General features: G+C 39.6%; 1 protein-coding gene across 1 annotated transcript in view; it reads right to left on the bottom strand.

Moving 5' to 3' along the window:
• LOC117147142 (GATA zinc finger domain-containing protein 5-like) overlaps window positions 1-15,356 on the bottom strand; it is a 65,922-nt gene extending 50,566 nt beyond the window's left edge. Inside the window, exon 1 of the mRNA XM_033313921.1 lies at window positions 14,855-15,356. The gene's annotated coding sequence lies outside the window, so the exon portion shown is untranslated. The remainder of the gene's footprint in view (window positions 1-14,854) is intronic.
• Window positions 15,357-19,049: the final 3,693 nt, after the last annotated feature.

Genomic DNA, 19,049 nt, shown 5'->3' with positions numbered 1-19,049 from the left:
CTTAGGATCATAGTTATGTTACAATTTAAAAAGTTGAGTTTTTCCAACACACTTTATTTTAATAAATATAAAATCAGCACCCCTCCACTAATTGTGCGATTTAAAAGAGAATATTTAAGAAAGACCCCTGGCAAAATAACTTAATACCATGGAGTTTCACATAATCCGCAGTATTAATCGGCGAATGCCTTTCAAAAAACAAATTCCACTGCATTCCTTGAACATTTTTACACACCCACCCACCAGCAGCCACTTGACAAGGCAAAAATATGAAGTTGATGTCTTTTGGCGCATTCCGCCTTTCAACTGGCAACTGTCACTCATAATTTGGACGAAGATACATTAGTGTGATGTGAGTGGGATTGCGATAGGGATTGAGGGCTTGGAATGGGTATGGGGATTCCGATTGGGATTGCAATTGGGGATGGGCGTAGGGGATGGTCGTAGGGGTTGAGGGTACTCGGTGCCTGGGGGGTGAATGGGGTATTCCTTATACATTTTGAATGCCAGCGACATTAGGTAGATGAGGTGGGTGGGCGGTAAGAGGCTTTGGTGTCTTTTATCGCCTTTTCATCGAAGTTATCTTGCATATTGCATGAGTCGTTCGCCATATGGAAATTTATGTGCGCACACACACACACATACACTTGCGCGAAAATCGTTTAAATTTGAACGTGCTCGAGTGTGTGCGTGTGTGTGTGTGTGTGTGTGTGGGCCACAAACATGTCCCTATACATCCTTATCGATATGTTGCCGCTTCTGCTCAGATGTGTGTGTGTGGGTGTATGTTGATGTGGCTTACTCAGTTATAGATTTCTTTGGGGACCCTGTTTATTATCCTTTTTTATATCCTAGCTGGCTTCTCCTACGTTTCTTTTTTATTTATTGATGTTGTACATTTGAGTTAAGGGCGCAAAGCGTCGCCGCATTCGTTAGCCATAACTGATGCCGTTTTTCTCTGCGTCCTGGAGGCCCGCGTCTCTCTCCCTCCCCCCCTCGTCTCATTTTCCTCCATTTTCCACAAGCACACACACACACACACACATCCTAGCACGACCTGCACTGCATATGAAACTGTAATACAAATATTGCGCATACGCCACATTGGCCCAGTGGCCACAGGAACTGCCCCCAATATCCAGCTGCCAGCTTCTAGCTTCCAGCATCCAGCTTCGCAATCTTACCGGCCAAAAAGGCGATCAAAAGTCGACGTCAAATGCCGGGCCACATATTGGTAACCAAACTGTAGACATATATAACTGGCTCAGGTAACCAAACGGGTCAAAATGTTATTTACTTTTTCGAGCAAGTTTCCTTAAAGGTGCAGCATACACATAAATTGCCAAAAATTGAACGCAAGACGTACGTATTTATTGTTTAGGCGAATGGCCAAAAAATAAAAGAAAGAGAACATTTTCATGGCCTGCAAGCAGGTCGGAAGCTTCGAAACTTTCCGAACGGATATTGCAGATTGGGTGTTCGAGTGGAAATAAGCAAAAAACAAAAAAAAACATTTGAAAATTCCAAATCGCTTAAAGTTGGTTGTCAACATAGCTGGGTTTGTAAGGCAAATATTAAAAATTACTTGTTTATGCTTGGTATGCAATTTTAGTTTAAGTTTTTGGGCTTATCGGTGACCAAAAAAAAAGGCTGGCGCTTAAAGTGGCATCATGGAATTGGGTCACCGCCCATTTGATCGGCGCATCCTAGTGACATTTTGTGATCCACTTGGCCATTTCCAATTCTCCGCATCACTGCCAAAGCCAAAAATCATAATTGATTCAGTTTTAATTGCTGCAGCAGCACAAACGCAGCAAAAAAAAAAAAAAAGAAACAGAAAAACGCTGAAAAAAAGCGGAGAAATAAAGCAAGACAAATGAAGAAAAAAATGCAGCAAAAGGCCCAAAAGCGACAGGCCAAAAGCAACGATCGATTTCATGCCAGTCCGACCCCTTCTGCTCCAGCTCCTGCTCCTGCTCCAGCTCCTGCCCACTCTGCGCCCATGAATCTGCTGCAGTTGAATCAAATTTAATATTGGCGTGTCACGTGAATTTAACTGTGCCAAGCTGACATTTTGCTGGCTCTCATTTCACGTTAGATTGCACAAAAATGAAAAATAGAAGAAATGCCAGCGATGTGGAAAACGGCAAAAAACTATGCGAGAATGAAGATATAAGCGAGCCGAACAACAAAAATGCAAATAATGGTACAAAGTAAAACATGCATTCCTTATTGGCCAAAAAGCACAGGGGGGATTTCATAACCACCTGCCAAACGCAAATCCTTTTGGGCGAGATAAATTTTAAAGTTGGTCACACTTTATGCTTAGAATTTGAAACATTTTGAGCTATTTTTTAGTTTATATTATTTTAAATGCAAGTTTCAAGCTCTAAACTTGTAATCATTTTTATTACTTTCACTTTCCATTTAATCCACACACACTTTTTTTCTCAAAAATCCCATTTAGATTTCACTTTCGTTTTCATCCTCGTTGAACCAGACCAAAAGTTAACTCTTAAATCTTGGCCTAATGCACCACGCCCCCAAAACCAATCAACTCCCACTCGACAACAATTTCGCACGCTCTCTTTCTTCGGCCACTCGCCATCTCTCCCTCTCTCTCACTCTGTGCCATTAAGTGCAACACAAGGACGTGGATGACATTGCTACTCGCGCATTTTGGCCACTTAAGAGTGGGTGGAAAAGTGGGTGGGCATGGCAGCGGAAGGGAGAGGGCCAGCTGCGAGTGGGCGAGATGGGTATACCGAAGGTGAACTGCGGCTGACTGCAAGGGCAATAAATATCAAAGCATTTGTTTGCCGTCAAAGCCAACAGAGGCTGTGAAGATTCACGCCCACGTTCAAGCCGATGGCCAGAAGTCCGCCCACTTGCCACGCCCGCCCCTCCCATCAGTTGTGCGGAGACAGTAGAAGCACTGAGAAAAATTACATTTACATTTTGCATTGGTGTTTAGAACAAATTAAGCAAATTAATATTAATTAACTCATCTAGTAGAAAATTTCAATATTTCTCCACCTTATTTGTATTTTATAGTGAAACATTAAATATTTTTTTTCAGTGCACTCACACACATTCCTCCAAGTCACTGGCCAAGTAGCAGTCATTGTAACAGCAACAGTAGCAGTCGCAGTCACGTGCAGCGTAATTTGCACATTTAACATTTAAAAGCATTCCATGGAACACGAAGGCGTATACGCAATAAATTTTACGACCCGCCATTAGATACATGGCCTACCTATACATTATATATATATATGCATATATACATGGGACCTAGAGGTAGTCCCATGGGCAGCGGACGAGGGGGGGAATTGGTAGAGCGAGTGGCAGGTCCCCCAGGTTAATGATAAATTGACTTAATTACTGATGTGCCAAGCAGCTGAAATACAATTATGAATGATTTGCATGTACTGCATTTTCTTTTCGAGGCGTCCAACGGGCAGGGAAAACTGAGTGCTAACACGAATAATAGCCAGGAAAATAGTAGAAATTAAATGTGAATTTTTAGCATTATAATTTTGGATTTTATGAGTGTGCTTGAATGAGTTTGAATTTAAATTTTGCGTTACATGTTACATACTATAAGCTCAAGAACAATTAAGCTAATAAATTTTTATGAACTATATGTTTTCGTACATTTTCCTCTAAACGACATAAATCTGACAATTTCAGGACTCACTTTATACAAAAATAAACAAAAATGTGGCTTAAAAAACAATGTATAAAGTTACCAATTTCACTGAGCTCCCATCCGAATAATTCGTAATACCTCAATAGGTGTGCTAGCGTATGTGATGATGTTTACTCACGCAAACCGAAAAGTTGCCCAAACACGAAGTAAATATTTCCATTATTTGCCAACATTTCTGGACCATATCCGACGAGATGGCTTTCATCAGCAGTTCGAGCACGTTTTCCATAACGAAGCGAACTGTATTTCTTGTTTTATGTGCGAGAGAGCCAAACACCAGCGACATATAATTGAATCCATATTCCTAATGAGTGTACGCCCGAGTGCGTCCTCTTGAGTCGAGATCCTTTACACCCCCACATCCCATACTATAGTCGTACCTTTTGCAGGATACCGATTACGATATGGCCAAAAAAAAAGAAGAAGAAAGAAACCCCCATCCCTGGAGCCCTTGTTGGTAGCCGATTTTTGGCCCACTAAGCAGGCTGGCTAGAAACACGTGCCAAAATAGAAATCAACTTTGGCAAGTTCCGTTTTCCATTTCGTATGCAACATGCGATGTTGGAAGCAGTAACAACCTGCAACATTTTTGAACAATTTAATTTATTTATTTTGTCACATTTTTGTTGTCGCAGTCAGCTGGCCTGACATGGGTCCTTCGTCCTTAGTCCTTACTGGCACTTCTCTGCCTCCGTTTCTGTTTCTGTTTCAGTTTCAGTTGGTGTTTCTGTTTCTGTTTCAGTTGCCTTTGCTGTTCCTGTCCTGTCCCAGATCGAAACGCACTGATAGGCGCTGTCAGTCAGAGGCGAACGGATTTCGCCACCGGATGGCAGGCCGGTCGATAGCGCCGGCTAATCGGGTCCACCCCAAAAACCAAAGGCAACAGCGAAGGCCCCACTCAAATTGAAGAGCCACACCAACCAACCACCCACCCCCATCACACACACACACACACACATGTCCGTATAAGTAGGTAGCAATACCATGCCCGTTGCGACTGCCCACTGGATTCAATTAAGTTCACGAGTCTTGAGCAATTATTGCTGCAGACTCTCGACATTTGGCAAAAAAAAAAAGTATCTGAAATCCGCACTGAGATTAAAGTGCCTGTGGACGAGGGAATGTCCTGTTGATGCAGAGGAAGGGAGAAAACCAACTATTTTTAGCTTGTTTTAAAATATCAATTTCATTACAATGAAATACATTTATAAAACACGTTATTTTGTTTCCAATTTGTTAACTAAAATATCGCATTGTTCGTGCTTATAGCTTTTTTTCTATAATTAAAATAAATGAAAGGGCAAGTATTTTTAGTTCAAGTGCCTTAATTAGCAAACATGACCCATTCTAATGTCAAACTAATTGTGCCACTTGCGTGGGTAATTAAGCGGTAATTGGTTGCCACCTGTATAAGTACGTTTCCAAAATGATTGTATTTAATTACGTGGCAGCTTATCAACATTTAATTATATATGAAATCTAAAAAAAAAAGAAACAAGATTGTACCATTTATGATTGCGCAGCTTAACTCATTTTTTATGTTAGCCAGCCCGGGGGGGAATTAGTCTTATCTCTTGGTCTTTTGTTCATTTAAAATTCCCGACATTTCTGGCACACATTGCTTTGAAGGCGATTAATTTTGTGCTGAGAAAAGGGAACATTTTCCCTTTGCACACACATAAATTTGCACCCCCTTTTTCGTGTGGCACATCGCATTGCGCACTCGGCTGGTTAATTATGGTGAAAATATTTCACTAATTAGATCATTTAACATTTTCTATGCATTTTAATAAGCATTTTCAGGGCGAGAGATGACGTTCCCCTGTCGTCGGACCCTTTAACCCTTATCATATAAATCGTTGGAGCTGCTTAACCCTGCCCCTCCCCTTTTTGCATTGCCATTTTCCTTCGCACAACCGCCGTGGAAAACGGAAAACTGTCTGTGTTTGTGAGTGTTGGTCCTGTAATTTATTTATGGCCACATAATAAATCTGTGCATAAGACATTCCCTGACCACTGGTCAAGATGGCAAACGGGGGTTGGAGGGAAGGGGATGGTGAATGGGGGTTGGGAGATGGGGCATGGAGGATGGGGTCTATAAATGGGCGGATCGGGCGGCTATATCCTTATGTGCGCCTGCCTTATGCTCGCTGTTTCCCTTTTAATGTTTTTCCTTCTCCGTTGCCATACTTTATTGCAGTGTCATTTGCGCAAACTGTTGTTAATAGCCTTGTGGCGACACCACGCCCCCTTTACCAACGCCCCTTTTGCTTTTCCGCTAGATCTGCCCGATGGATTTGACCTATCCAAGCTACTTTCCCATTGCCCTGCAATCTGCTGTGCTTTTATTAAATTGAAGTTGAGAGCTATCTGTCTGTGAAATGCTCCAGTTTTAAATCTCCTCGAGTACTTATTACATTTTTAAAATGAGAAATAGTTTTTAAATTAACCGTTTTAATTGCATTGTTGCTGGGTTGATCTGTGCGAATTTTTTTTTCAAAATGTATATTAATTTGTATCCTTTTACTGATTTTTCACGATTTTCCTATCAACCTGCGCGATTAACTCCGTTTCATTAAATCCCCCCAATTACTTTTCCGGATTCGCTTCATTGAGACTCCAGCACTTACCCTTAAATGGAATTTACCGGCTTTTTCATAGAAGTGTTGCCTCATTTGATTCGTAACCAAAATCAATAATGAGCTGTAACTAATTCTGCTTAGTCAGTCGAAGGCGTCAATGGAAAAGGCAAAAGGGGGTGGTGATGCGATATATATATATATAGATATAAATATATATATGTGCGTATTCTTTATGCAGCCTACCACTCGGTGGCCTTTTGTTAATGGTAATGATAATGACGATGCCAAAACCCCATCATCCCTATCATGCTCATTATCATTATCATTCCGGTTAACTGTGCTCGGCTGTTGGTAGTCCCCGATGAGTTTTCAGGTCATTTCGTTTGGCTTTGAGGCTGGACTTTGGTCAGATTTGGGTGCCTGGGTGATTGGGAATGTGTGCTTTGGGTCAAGTATACTCGCAGTGCACACATTATGCGGCTAAGCTGACTTACAAAGGCCTAAACAGAGCTGCTTTGTGTTGACTTAAGGCGCTTTAAAGGCTCAGGATCAATATGATACCGCACACACAAACACTCTCACACACACACACATCCATTGAATCAACAGGAAATAATCTCCTTAATGCACTCGCATCAATATTTTTACTGCCCCCGAGGACTCGGAAAATATCATCCAATCAATCCCCGCCCCGCCCACTATTCCAGTTGATCCTTAAAGTGGGCAGCAGCCACACTTCAAGACACTTTGACAGGTCACCGAATAATTGATATGATTTTTTAATGAATTTTCTTGCGTAAAGTTTTCGCTCACTCATTTGTAACTTTGCGTTTTGGGTGACATTTTCTTGGCGTACTACAGCAACCACACCTTATTTTATTTTCACACTTTTAGCTTTTGTTTTTTTGATTTATATGCATGGCAGCTTAATGGGGGAAAGCCAACGGGTTGACAACTGTAAATTTTCCGCATCGGAATTAAGTTTTCCGCAGTTCTTGGACTTTTAGAGAGACTCAAGAGGGATGAGACCGTGTCACTTGGTAAGTTATTACTGCATTACAATATTCCCTGGAAGATTGCTATTTTTCATAGCACGTTACACTAAAATAAATCTATATTTTTTAATATGATTATGATAGTTTATACATATAGCCGCTTTCTGATTATTTTGTAAATCCCTGCAGACCGAATGCAAAATTCAATCCAGCGCCCGCCTCTCTAGCATGTAATTATAATTCAACTTGAATTGATTTCCACTTGTTTTCCGGACCAAATCGAAACCCATTGAGTTTGCCATCCGTCGACGGAAAAGGGATGAAAATTCCGTCAGGGATTACGTATAAAGCGCCAAAGAGTGAACCGACATTTTACGACTTCATTTGCCGCGTTACGTGATAGTGCAAGTACACAAATAATCAACAGCAAACCAAAAAAAAAATAAAACTGAAATGTAAAAAAAAAAATGAGAGGGGAGGAAAGCCAACAATAAACAAAAAACAATCAAATGAAAAGGCCCAAAGCAACAGCGTACAATTCTCATTGCGTAAAAGTTGAATCCACGACAGGTTGCAAATGAAATGGCAACGGGGCAGCGGAAGTTGAGGCCGGTTAAAGGGAATTTAAGTTAAACATAAACGCAAACGGAAATAAGCAGCAAAAACAGCGGCAAACATTTTTAGCGTTTTCTGGCACGCGATTTCCGCGAAAGTTGCAAAAACAACAGCAATTGAGAAAGTGTTTTGCCAGCGGGGAATCGACTGACGGATGATCTATGGCGCCCCAAAATGTATGCTACGCTTTCTTCACGCAACCAATTCGTGTGAAAGTGTTTATTATCATTATGATAATGTGGCCAGATAGAGGTATTTCATATTATTTGACAGTTTGATTAATTTGGGAATTGAATTTGGGAAAGAATTCATCTTGCGTTCGGTATAAATTGCAAATAATAAAAAGAAATAAAGATATAAAAAGATATTAAAGATATAATAAAATTTTATATAATACATATAAAATCCAATTCACAAACAGAAACCCGCACAAATACATAAATACTGCAGTACTTTAAAACAACTGCATCATATTGGCTATTGGTACCAAGCTACCCCGAATTACCCTGCAAATTATCTGGCAAATATAGCATAAATCCAAAGCCCTTTCGCCAATATCAATACAACTGAAACGGGAACTGGGATCATAGATACGTAAAGTGCATTTGCAGATATATGTATGTTTATTTGTGTTCACGACACGTGAGTGTGTGTGTGTGTATATGTGCGGTTGTGTGTGTCTAGCACACTGACACACTGAAAAGATGCCAAAAGCGGAGCCGCAGAAAATAAACAAAAATTGCTGCACAAAGCGAAAGAGCAAGTATGAAAGCGAAACGAAAACAAAAGAGTTTGCCCAAAAGCAAAGGAGAGAACGAGGGAAAGGGATGCCAAGAAAGAAGTACAAATATAGAAGAATAAAAATAAGCAAAGAGAACACGCAAACAGAAAGTAAAGTGTATTTATTTTGGCGGATACCCAATAGAAACATATATCTTTATCAATGGGTCAAAGTCGTAATATCAAAATGTGCCTACGTACTTTAAAATTAACTATAAAAACAGTATCGAATATTTGCAAATAAACGTTAATATTTACCTAGTGTTAATGTTAAATTAGCGAAATTTTGAATTTCCATTCCAATGTGCTAGATACCATAAATTATTAATGTGCAGCCCACAGATTATTGAACCCAGTTATGATGCCAAGACTCGAGTAACTTCAAATCCTCATTGCCCAGTTCGTAGAAATAGCAAATATGTGGAACCTTTATGGGTAATCCCACCTTGTTTGCACAATGAAAGTGATTACACACAATTAACGCTAATTTGCTGCCAATTTATATGGTCTCAAATGCCTTAGCTTTGAATTCGAGCGAAAACAATCCCGAAATGTTGGCTCTTGCTCTGCATTTCGGCTTTTAAGTTATATACACACAAGGCTTTCAATTACAGCTCGTCAATTATGGTACGTTTAATTAAAACTAATTGTACGAAACTATAACCCTCAGCTAAGGGTGCAAATTCAAAGATTCAACAATTAAAAAGGAAATTCAGATTCTATCGATAACTGATATGTGAGTTGGGAATATAGCTTACATAACTTATTGATGCACTTCTTAGTACAGTTGTGCTAGGAATCAATTTAGCTGACACTGCAGCACCAGTAATCGATATGCCCAATGCTATCGATAAATTACCCTGGCGTGCTGGGTCCGATTCAACTGGTACAGTTGTGCTCGGCACACTTAGTCAGTCCGTCACTCATTGGATGCTTTGGGAAATCTTTTTGAGAGCCAGTGCTGTCAATAACGGTGGCTTGGGCTTCCAGATTTCTCCCTTCCGAAAACGCTGCACATGACAAAGGAAATTTCGTGGATTTTTTTTCTCGATCCCGTTTTGTTTTGTTAGCGGGTTGTACTACCTCGATATCCCTAAACTGCTTCTGAAAACTCCGCCAACTGTCTGCGTTTTTTCTGTTTCTTTTTTTTTTTTGGACGTCACGACCGTAACGTAAAAGCGGCGCGTGCTCGGCTGCAACACACTCACACTCTCAGTAAAACACCGATGCTGTTTCCTGTTTTTTTTTTCTCTACTTTCTCCGCTTCGTAAAATTTTCCTGGTATATGTACATTTACCGTTATTTCCATTCGCATTCAGTTGAGAAAGGTATTAAGCCGGAAAAACACGTTGCACATCGATGTACGAACGTATCTATGTGATCGTTTGCCGTTTGTACACAGAAAGAATATGATAACTATTCAAATGTAATGATTCAAATTAATTGTAACTGATTGTAATTCTTTTAGTTAGAATTATACATAAGTATTTGTGAAAAAGTGTTGATGTTATAAAAAAAAGTAACTGCAGGCACATTTATTTCTCGCTGTGTATGGCTGAACATGTGTGAGTGGATAATATTCCTTGGTGGCCAGCGAGGCGATGGCACGTGTATTTACGTGAAGTCAACGTAGCCATACCTGAGAGATTCGCCAGGACAGTCGTTTCTCCTCAGGAAAAGTCGGTGGAAGTGGGCCAAGAGCAAGCGGGGAATTCCCGAGGGAGGTAGCGGAAGGACAGGTTGCCTCAAATGTTGGCCAAAATCAAATGAAATTAGCGTCGCAGTCGGTGCCGAGATGATTTCAAGATGGTATGCGACAGATATATACGTACATGCATATATACTAGACACTGGATAGTAGACGGTGCGGCGATGGGCGGTCACAAGTTAATTAAAAGTGAAGTCAGCACTGAAATTAGTTAATTAATATTAAATTCAATTTGAGGCGTCGGGCCTGGTACAATTGAGTTATCAAACGAGCGCCTCGGGTCTTCCGTTTTCGCGCCGAACGTGACACTATTAAAATGAAAGGAATGCCCAATGTCCTTTCCACTGTAAAATGAGGAACGTGTTCGCCGGACTCATGAATCTCATTTGGTTGAAGAAAAACCGGAGAATGACCAAAAAAAAAACACAAAAAAGTAGCTGGACAATCTCATGATCGCAAATTAAGCTGTTGGCTAAAAATACGTTACACGCAATCAGCCGCTTGAATTTAAGAGGATGTTCGGGATTTGAAAATAGACTAAGCTGCTTATTTCAACTTTTGCCTAATCTGTCTTGCGAATTGTGTGAAAGCATATTAATAGCATATTAAATCACCTATTTATTCTGCAACTTTCCAAGCACAATATGCAAAAGTTTAGCTGCTGATTGAAAACAATTACCATTCGTTTAGCTGCAAGGTTCGAATTTTCCGGCACAATGTGGCACACATCTCACCGTAATTTGTTAGAAATGCACATTTGCAATTAACCAATGAACCGAAAGGATAACTAGCATCTTGAAACCATCAATTAGGATCGCCCATTTGCGGTTACCTCGAACGCATGTCCACATATACCATACATATATATATAAATATTATATATATACATTTGGGCACACATCCATTTGCATTCCATGGCCATGGATCTGCAGGCGAGGTTCATGCCTAATCTTATTTACCCTTGGAGCCCGAATGTATGTAAATTTTGCAATTTGAGCACGATAACAAGGTTGATTGCGGCCGATGGCTTAATTCCCATTACACAGAAATGGGTACTAATAAAAAAAGGAGGAAAATTAAAATGAAAATGTCGGAGTAAAGAGTGAAATGTTTACAACCATTGAGAGCATGCTATCTGCAATCTGCAATCTGCGAGCAAATGCACTTTGCTTGTAGAACAAAATCAGTGCCGGCACAAGATCCATTAAAGAAATCCCCATGCTAAATCCAAGGTAGAAGCTCGGCACCTCCAGGAGGGAATCTGCCACGAGTCCCGTGCCGACTGAGCCACAGGCTAAGCTAAGCATAAAAAGTGGCACCTCGCAACGTGCAACATCGGTCGGCTATGTGCAACATCAGTAAAAGTCCGCGGCAACATCAAAAGCTGAGACACAGAAGCACAGAGAAAATACTACAGAAAATCTACCAATTTCTAAGAAACATTTTAACAAACAATTAAATTCAAATGCAAAATCATTACAACCAATGCAGCGTAATTAAGATATATCAATTAAATTTCATTATTATATCTTTAATATTTACATCACAAGAATTGACTAAACTACTAAAATTCCTACAGCTATTTGTTGAATAGAAAATGCTAAAACAAATAAAACAAAAGTAAAAAATAAAACACTAATTGCACACACAGAATTATTAGTAATTTTTTTAAATAATATTCAGCAACACAATCATCAATTGTTGAACCACACAAGATATTCAATCCGACTTTAAGGGCAATTTGCTCGAAACAATAAGCCAAACACAAGTGGCATGTGAAACAACAAAAAAACCAATTCAATTTGTTGCAATCAGAAGAGAAAAAATATTATATAAATGTTTTGCTTGGAATGCTTTTTTGAATCAAATGCAAATGCACAAAAAATATAAAGTAATAGTTGCAACAAAAACGAAATGCAAATGTGACTTAAATTGATGCAACAATAACATCTTTCATTTTTTTTATAAAAAATTCAATGGCCAAGAGCAAATGGTGTAATTGGATATACATAGATACAAAAATCATAAATATATGCAAAGTGATAAAAAAAAAATATAAACAAAAATATGCAACATTTAAAGCTTAAGAAGACCAGCAGCCAGCTTAAAGTAAATCAATGTTAAATAAAAATGTATGCATTAAACATGTAAATAGTTTTCATTCTGCAGCTACAGAATAAGCAGACAAAGCTGTCGTAAGACATAAGAAAATCGATGACAGGTAAAAAGCGGAACAGAATTCCTAAAATTCAGTAAGTAAAATATAAATAAATAAAACAAGCTTTGAACGAGCTGCAGCGATGTAAACAAAACTGAGTCCCATTGTCTGCCATTTGCTGCAATTATTATTTAATTTTTTTCGCTTGCACGTTGCACTGTGTTCCTGTGCATTTTTCCATTTTTCTTTGTGGCAACAAAAATGCAACCCACCCACAGTGCTGTACTCGATGTTGGTTGTCAAAGGAAGTGGTGCAGCCAATCTGCAAGCCCCGATCCCCGATCCCCAATCACCAATCCCCTCCAGAAAGTGCCCAGACCAGCACCACTGTCAATACATTGAGCATTTCGCCTCGCTCAAGTTGTCGTGGCCCCCGATAGTTATCATAAATATTTAATTTTCATTTTGCTGGCAATTCTCCGCCCGAGGAGGCAATTCGCCCACTCAACTGGCATCTCTTTATTTTCCGGGCTAATTGAGAGATTATGTAGAAGGCGGGGTAAATATGAAATTTGTATCTCAATCAAAGACGGCAGCTGCAGCTGCAGATCAGAACTTATTTTCCATTTCAAATTAGTTTGCCATCTTGCGAAAGTGTGTGTTTCAGTCAGGCATTTTAGTTGCTTTGGTCGCAATATTGATTTAAATACAAAATGCACAGGCATGTTTATGCACATATTTTTGTTTTGTTTTAATTACTGCATATTTCGGAGCATTTAAGGGGAAATTTGCAAAGGGCACAGTGGAACGAACGAACGAACATTTGTTTGCTTTAATTATAAATAATATTTAATCTAGATATTTCATTCGAATGGTCGCCCCGAATGGTTGTAAGCCGTGTTATTATTATTACTTGTGTTTATTATTATTATTGGCATTTTTGTGCCTCTGCTGCTGCCGCTGCTGCTGCTGCGGCTTAAGTGCATAAATAAACAGATTTTAATTTAATTATTATGAAATTCATTGGCCCCCGGCCGGGCTCCATTATTAACGGCATTCGATTCGGCATCCGATGATGATGGAACTGCCACCGGAGGATGCGGATACCTCCAACTAGGATGTAGACCATAAATCAGGTATCGTGTAAAATGCTAAATATATCGCCGGCCAAAAACTATCACACACACACATTCATTCATTCAGTTTGACCTTATTAGCTGCAGTTGACCAAATCGAATTAGACCCCTGGGTGAAAGCGTTTGGCAAACAAATTTTCGATTCGTTTACAGCGGCCATGGCAATTGTGCGGCTCGGTTGATCCCCGGAGTTTCAAGATGAGCTATAAATTATATATTTTCATTGCAAAATATGAAAGACATCAGAGGAAGTATGTCAAAAAAATTGTTGCATACCATACACACATTATATTTATCCAAAACTATTAAAATCCCATTTCAATAATCCGATAATAAGTGTGTAACGGCATTTCAACGATTATGATCGGTAATCAGTTTTATTAAGTGACATATTTTTAATTATTACTTTTTAAGTGCTATTCATTTACAGCAATTTCTTTTTAATCACGGCATTTATAATAGTTTATTGTCAATCAATGCCGTAATTTGCACTTACCAACCTCAAACGAAAGCGATAGTGAAACTTAACTACGGCAAGCCGAAGTATGTATACCCTTTCCTTGATCTTTAAAGCGCTTATTTCTATATTAAGTCTATAGAAATAGATGCTAACGGTTACTTACCTTTTGATGTTGATATTCAAATAAAAATAAAAAGATGACCAAATAATTATTAACCATTTAAATAAATGTATAAAACTGTTAGTTTGACGGTTACCGCATTCGAATATCATAGTTATGCAATATTATTATTCCATTACTGAATTATGGAATTTTTCCCAAGTGACCCACAGCAAATGTTAATTAACCAAAAAAACCAAGAATCGAAATAGAATCAATCCACAAAAAAAAAAATGAAAAATTGCTTAATTGGTAACGCACGAGTCCCCAATGAACTTGACAATTTTAATGGAAATGTGAAACCCATTGAATTTCCATTAACCTATCAAATCACAAACCCATTTTTTTGGTAATACGACAGTTTGAAGTGCTCATGTCATGTATCCCTTTTGCTCCGGGCGGCAAATGTTTAATGTTCCTTTCTCGAATTACAAATTAGGCAACCAGCAAGCCCAAAAATGATCTAAAACCCCAATGGGCTCAGCGGAAACCGGAGATCGGATGTAAAGATTTCCATAACATGTAACCAATTATTTGACGAAACTTACCTTTCCCAAAAACGAAACGGATATGACACGTGTGATTTGATTTCGGCTTGAAGCGGTGTTTTTTCTTTACTTCCTTCTTTTCTTTTTTTTTTTATTTGTATGGGCGCTTTCAATATTCACCGGCCATTGCCATTCAATTTGTTTGCCATTTATCAATGGTAACCGAAAACCGACATTGCACACACTCTCCCTCTCTCTCCGTCGGGTATATTCACTCACACACTTTTCACTAGGGTCTCGCCTTGGTTATTTGCTGATTTTATTATATTTATTCCATTACAAATCGAACCCAAAACAAATAACAAAAATTCAGAAAAAAAAATCGAGCAAGTAGCGCAGTCGATTAGTGTGCAAAAAAAAAAAAAAAAAAAACAATTCAATTCGCGCGAAGAAGTCGACTCACAACAAACAAGAGGAAGACACCACGAAAGCGACGAAACAACACAGACACCACTATTTCACTTCTGTGGGTCAAATAACACGCATACGCACCGTGGACCGTTGGCCGCCTGAAATACGCATACGCACCGTTGGACCGCTGCTCGACAACTGACGGCGCCGCCGATGCGAAACCGTGCAGATACCGACGTTAACTGCACTCGCCGATATTTTGGCCAGGCGAATGAATCCACACGCACATCCCCCGCACCAAAGCCCGACCGAACCAGTATCCAAAGTTTACCAAGCTCCCGAGTTGCTGTTTTGTATGTTTTCCACGACCCACGACAACGCACGAAGCGGCAACATTCGGTCTTTGGTCTTTCGGGCCTTTTGCTTTGCCCACCTAGCCACGACACGAAAAGCCAAACACACTCGGCTCTTAGCCATCGTATCCAGTGTGTGCGCATGTCACTAGGCCAAGACAAACTCATCCAGGGCCAACTTACTCAGGCTAAGCCACAAAATTGGCGCGCAATTTCAATTAGTTGATGTCCCTCACACATCCATCCATCGTCGCATTTCTTTCGCACTAACCTCTCCCTCTCCCTTCCGAATCTTAGCCGGCTTTCCCAGCTTTTCCGGCTTTTCCGGCCAGACGTCTGTTGCTCTCAACCCCCGGCACAAAAGTTTTGGCGGTTTCGGCCAAAATTTCCGACCCTGTTTATCGACGCTTACTCGATTTAATTTGGCATTTAAAGTGGACACGTTCAGGCACTCAATGATGAAATCTGATCGCAAGTTCCCGCCAAAACGAGCGTCGCAGTTATTCATCCGGCTTCATTTATGGTTAAATAGGGCGCACAAAAGTGCACTTACAAAAATAATTGCATTGTGTGGTAAGTGCAAGTGCTTCTCTCTCTTAAGTTTTCAAATTTAAAAAAATTTTAGAATAATTTCTAATTTAAAGGGAAAATATTGTGTTAATCATACATAACTTCAACAGTGAAGCTTAAATTTCGACAGAAACAAACTTATAAAGTAAATTAAAAATGTATTCTATAATACAAATTATGGATTGTGGTAATTTGAATTACCTTTATAGCGATTAATTTATTATAATTTAATATTTGGATTCTATATTAAATTAAAGTTTCTTTTGTGAAATGTTAACTGTAAGTAAAAATATTTATTTTTTATATATTTCTGCCAGTGTCCATTGGCAAGTGTCTTTTTTTAGCATGTATGCTGGTGGTTTTCATCCACGGTAGCTCTTTTTTTGGTTAATGAAAAGTTGCCACTGATGGCGGCCAAAGAAAATGCAGAAAAGCCGGCAAACTGGCGTAGTGGATGGCGTGGGTGGCGCAGTGGAAAGTGCTGGGGTAATGGGAAAAGCAGACGGCTGAAGGAGCTGCCCCAGCTGACAAAGCCCAGGCTAAAACAAAGGACCCCACAATGGCTGACAATGGCAACTTGTCGAGGTTTTGGGGTTTCTGCGGGGGTTCATCGTGGGTTCCATGATGGCTTCGGGGAAATTGCGGGGGCACCGTGCGCTAGCTGGAAAAAAGACCAACTCTCACAATAGACGCGACCCCCCGGCTATCCCCGCATTTATCCACCACATGGCGTGAAATGTGGCATTCAAATAAAGGAACACTCTAATAAGGCTTCCTTTTGTTATCGATAGAAAAAAGAGAGCGCCAGCTACCGAGGAGGAAGTGCAGCGAAATGTGGGGGTCACGGATGGTGCAGAATGCCCACCTCCTTCGCCGCCGGAAAAGTTGCATCTGCCAAGTGTGAACTACTAGGAGTAGTGCTGGTAGGGCAACAAAAAAACTGGAAAGTAATTTCCGGTTGCGCGTGACGAAATCAGTAGAGGGGTTAATAAAAAAGAAGAGCGCAAAAAGTGCTGAATGAAAGGAACAGTAACTGGTTAATATCTGGCAGCAGCGATTTGACGACGAGCCAAGATTGCATCTGAAATTTGCCTGCCGTTCAAGTACAGTCCCAACAAAACTAACTAGTCATGACCATGCATGTGCACTGCGAACTTTAGCAACAGAAATGATTTAAGTAAATCAAACACATCGAATTCCATCACAACGTTTTCAGAAAGTATTCAATGCAATTGTGTTGACTCTGAAGTGACATTATTTCACTTTTTTATCCAGAAAGTAGCTGATTAGTTGCACGGGTGTCACGCAGGCTCTAATTGCAGCTCAATGCCGCCGGTTGGGACGCGTATCCAGTCGGGATTCGAGTGCTGGATACGGAATACAGGATGCTGGATGCGGGATGCAAAATTCAAAACCAGCCAGCTACGAAACCGGCGTGCAAGCACACACACACACAAGTCGCTTGACAATATTCCCCAAACAACAATGGCTGGCGGTGGCAAATGCCAAATGCCAGTTCAACCCCGATACCTGGAGCATTTTGAGTAAGCGCAAAATTTGGGGGTTTCCCACCCTCGGAAAAGCTTCGTATGTGTGATTGTGTGTCTGTTCTTCGATTGCTCATAATGTGCTACTAATGCTAATAAGCATTTATGTGTCTGTGCCTCAGGCGTCGTATGCATCAAGGAATCACCCATTGTCACTGGCCATTCCATAAAGAAAAAGAACGGATTCAGATATATGTATACTTTAAATATAAACTTATCATTTTTATATGGGCCTTTAAATGTAAATCAAGCATTTCAAACATGTTTATTGGTTTAAGAACATTTTTGCTGTTTTCGTTTTAAATACCCCAATTAATGTTGCATTCTGCCAAACAAGCAAGTTCAACTTCTGATTTCTTAAGACCCTTGGAGCGAAACTGAATGCGGGAATATCTCTTCGGGTGATTCATAATCCCCTTAGTCGAGACAGACGCAGTCGGTGACTATGACTTCGGTACGAGTTTTACTGCGAGCTCGGCTAAGGCCCTGACTAGGAATCCGGCGGAAACTGCAAACGGGTTTTGCCGTAAACACGCTTCCAAATTACATTTTAGTAACACTCGCTGAGCTACAGCCGAGGTCATCGAAATGGCACCTCCTGGTTTAACCTTCTAATTCAATTTCCTCTTTCACCTATGTGATATAGTTCTCCGACTTAAATAAAATTGTAGGCGCAATTTAATATTATCAACAATTGGTAACCCGCTAATAATAACATTTTTTTTTGTCATTATGGCCTTTTTTTGCCAAGTTATGATAAAAATGTCCATCAAGAGTTTTTGCAGTCAGTCTTTTGGTTACAACTTTAAAAGCAAATATTTGAAAAAGTAATGAAAAATAATCTGTATTATGATCAAAACATTGGAAATAATACCCCCAATAAGGAATGTCATACATCGTTGAGTTTGTTTTTTAAATCCCAATCGATTTGCATTCAAGTTTGGGAATTCTACGATTTTTTAATTTTTCGCAAATTTTGATGATACCCCTTACAAAAAAAGCAAAAATTTGGCCAAAATTTTATTTTACAAAATCAGTCTAACAGTGAGAGGGGTTGTTAGTATTTGTTATAAGGAGTATAAAATGGTACTACTTTTTGCTGTGAGACCATTTTTAGTCAAGTTATAGCCAAAAAAGCCAACTTGAAAATTGAGTTTTTTATTAAAAATATTTTTCCAGATTTTTTGTATTTTGATCAAAACATTGGAAATAATGCTCCCAATAAGGAATGTCATACCTCGTTGAGTTTGTTTTTTAAATCCCAATCGAATTGCATTCAAGTTTGGGAATTCTTGGATTTTTCAATTTTTCGCAAATTTTGATGATGTACCCCTTACAAAAAAAGCAAAAATTTGGCCAAAATTTTATTTTACA

Source organism: Drosophila mauritiana, chromosome X (assembly GCF_004382145.1).
Source record: "Drosophila mauritiana strain mau12 chromosome X, ASM438214v1, whole genome shotgun sequence".
In the NCBI taxonomy this organism is placed as follows: Eukaryota; Metazoa; Arthropoda; class Insecta; order Diptera; family Drosophilidae; genus Drosophila; species Drosophila mauritiana.
The sequence above is the reverse complement of the archived record's forward strand: the minus strand, read 5'-3'. Positions and strand labels throughout refer to the sequence as shown.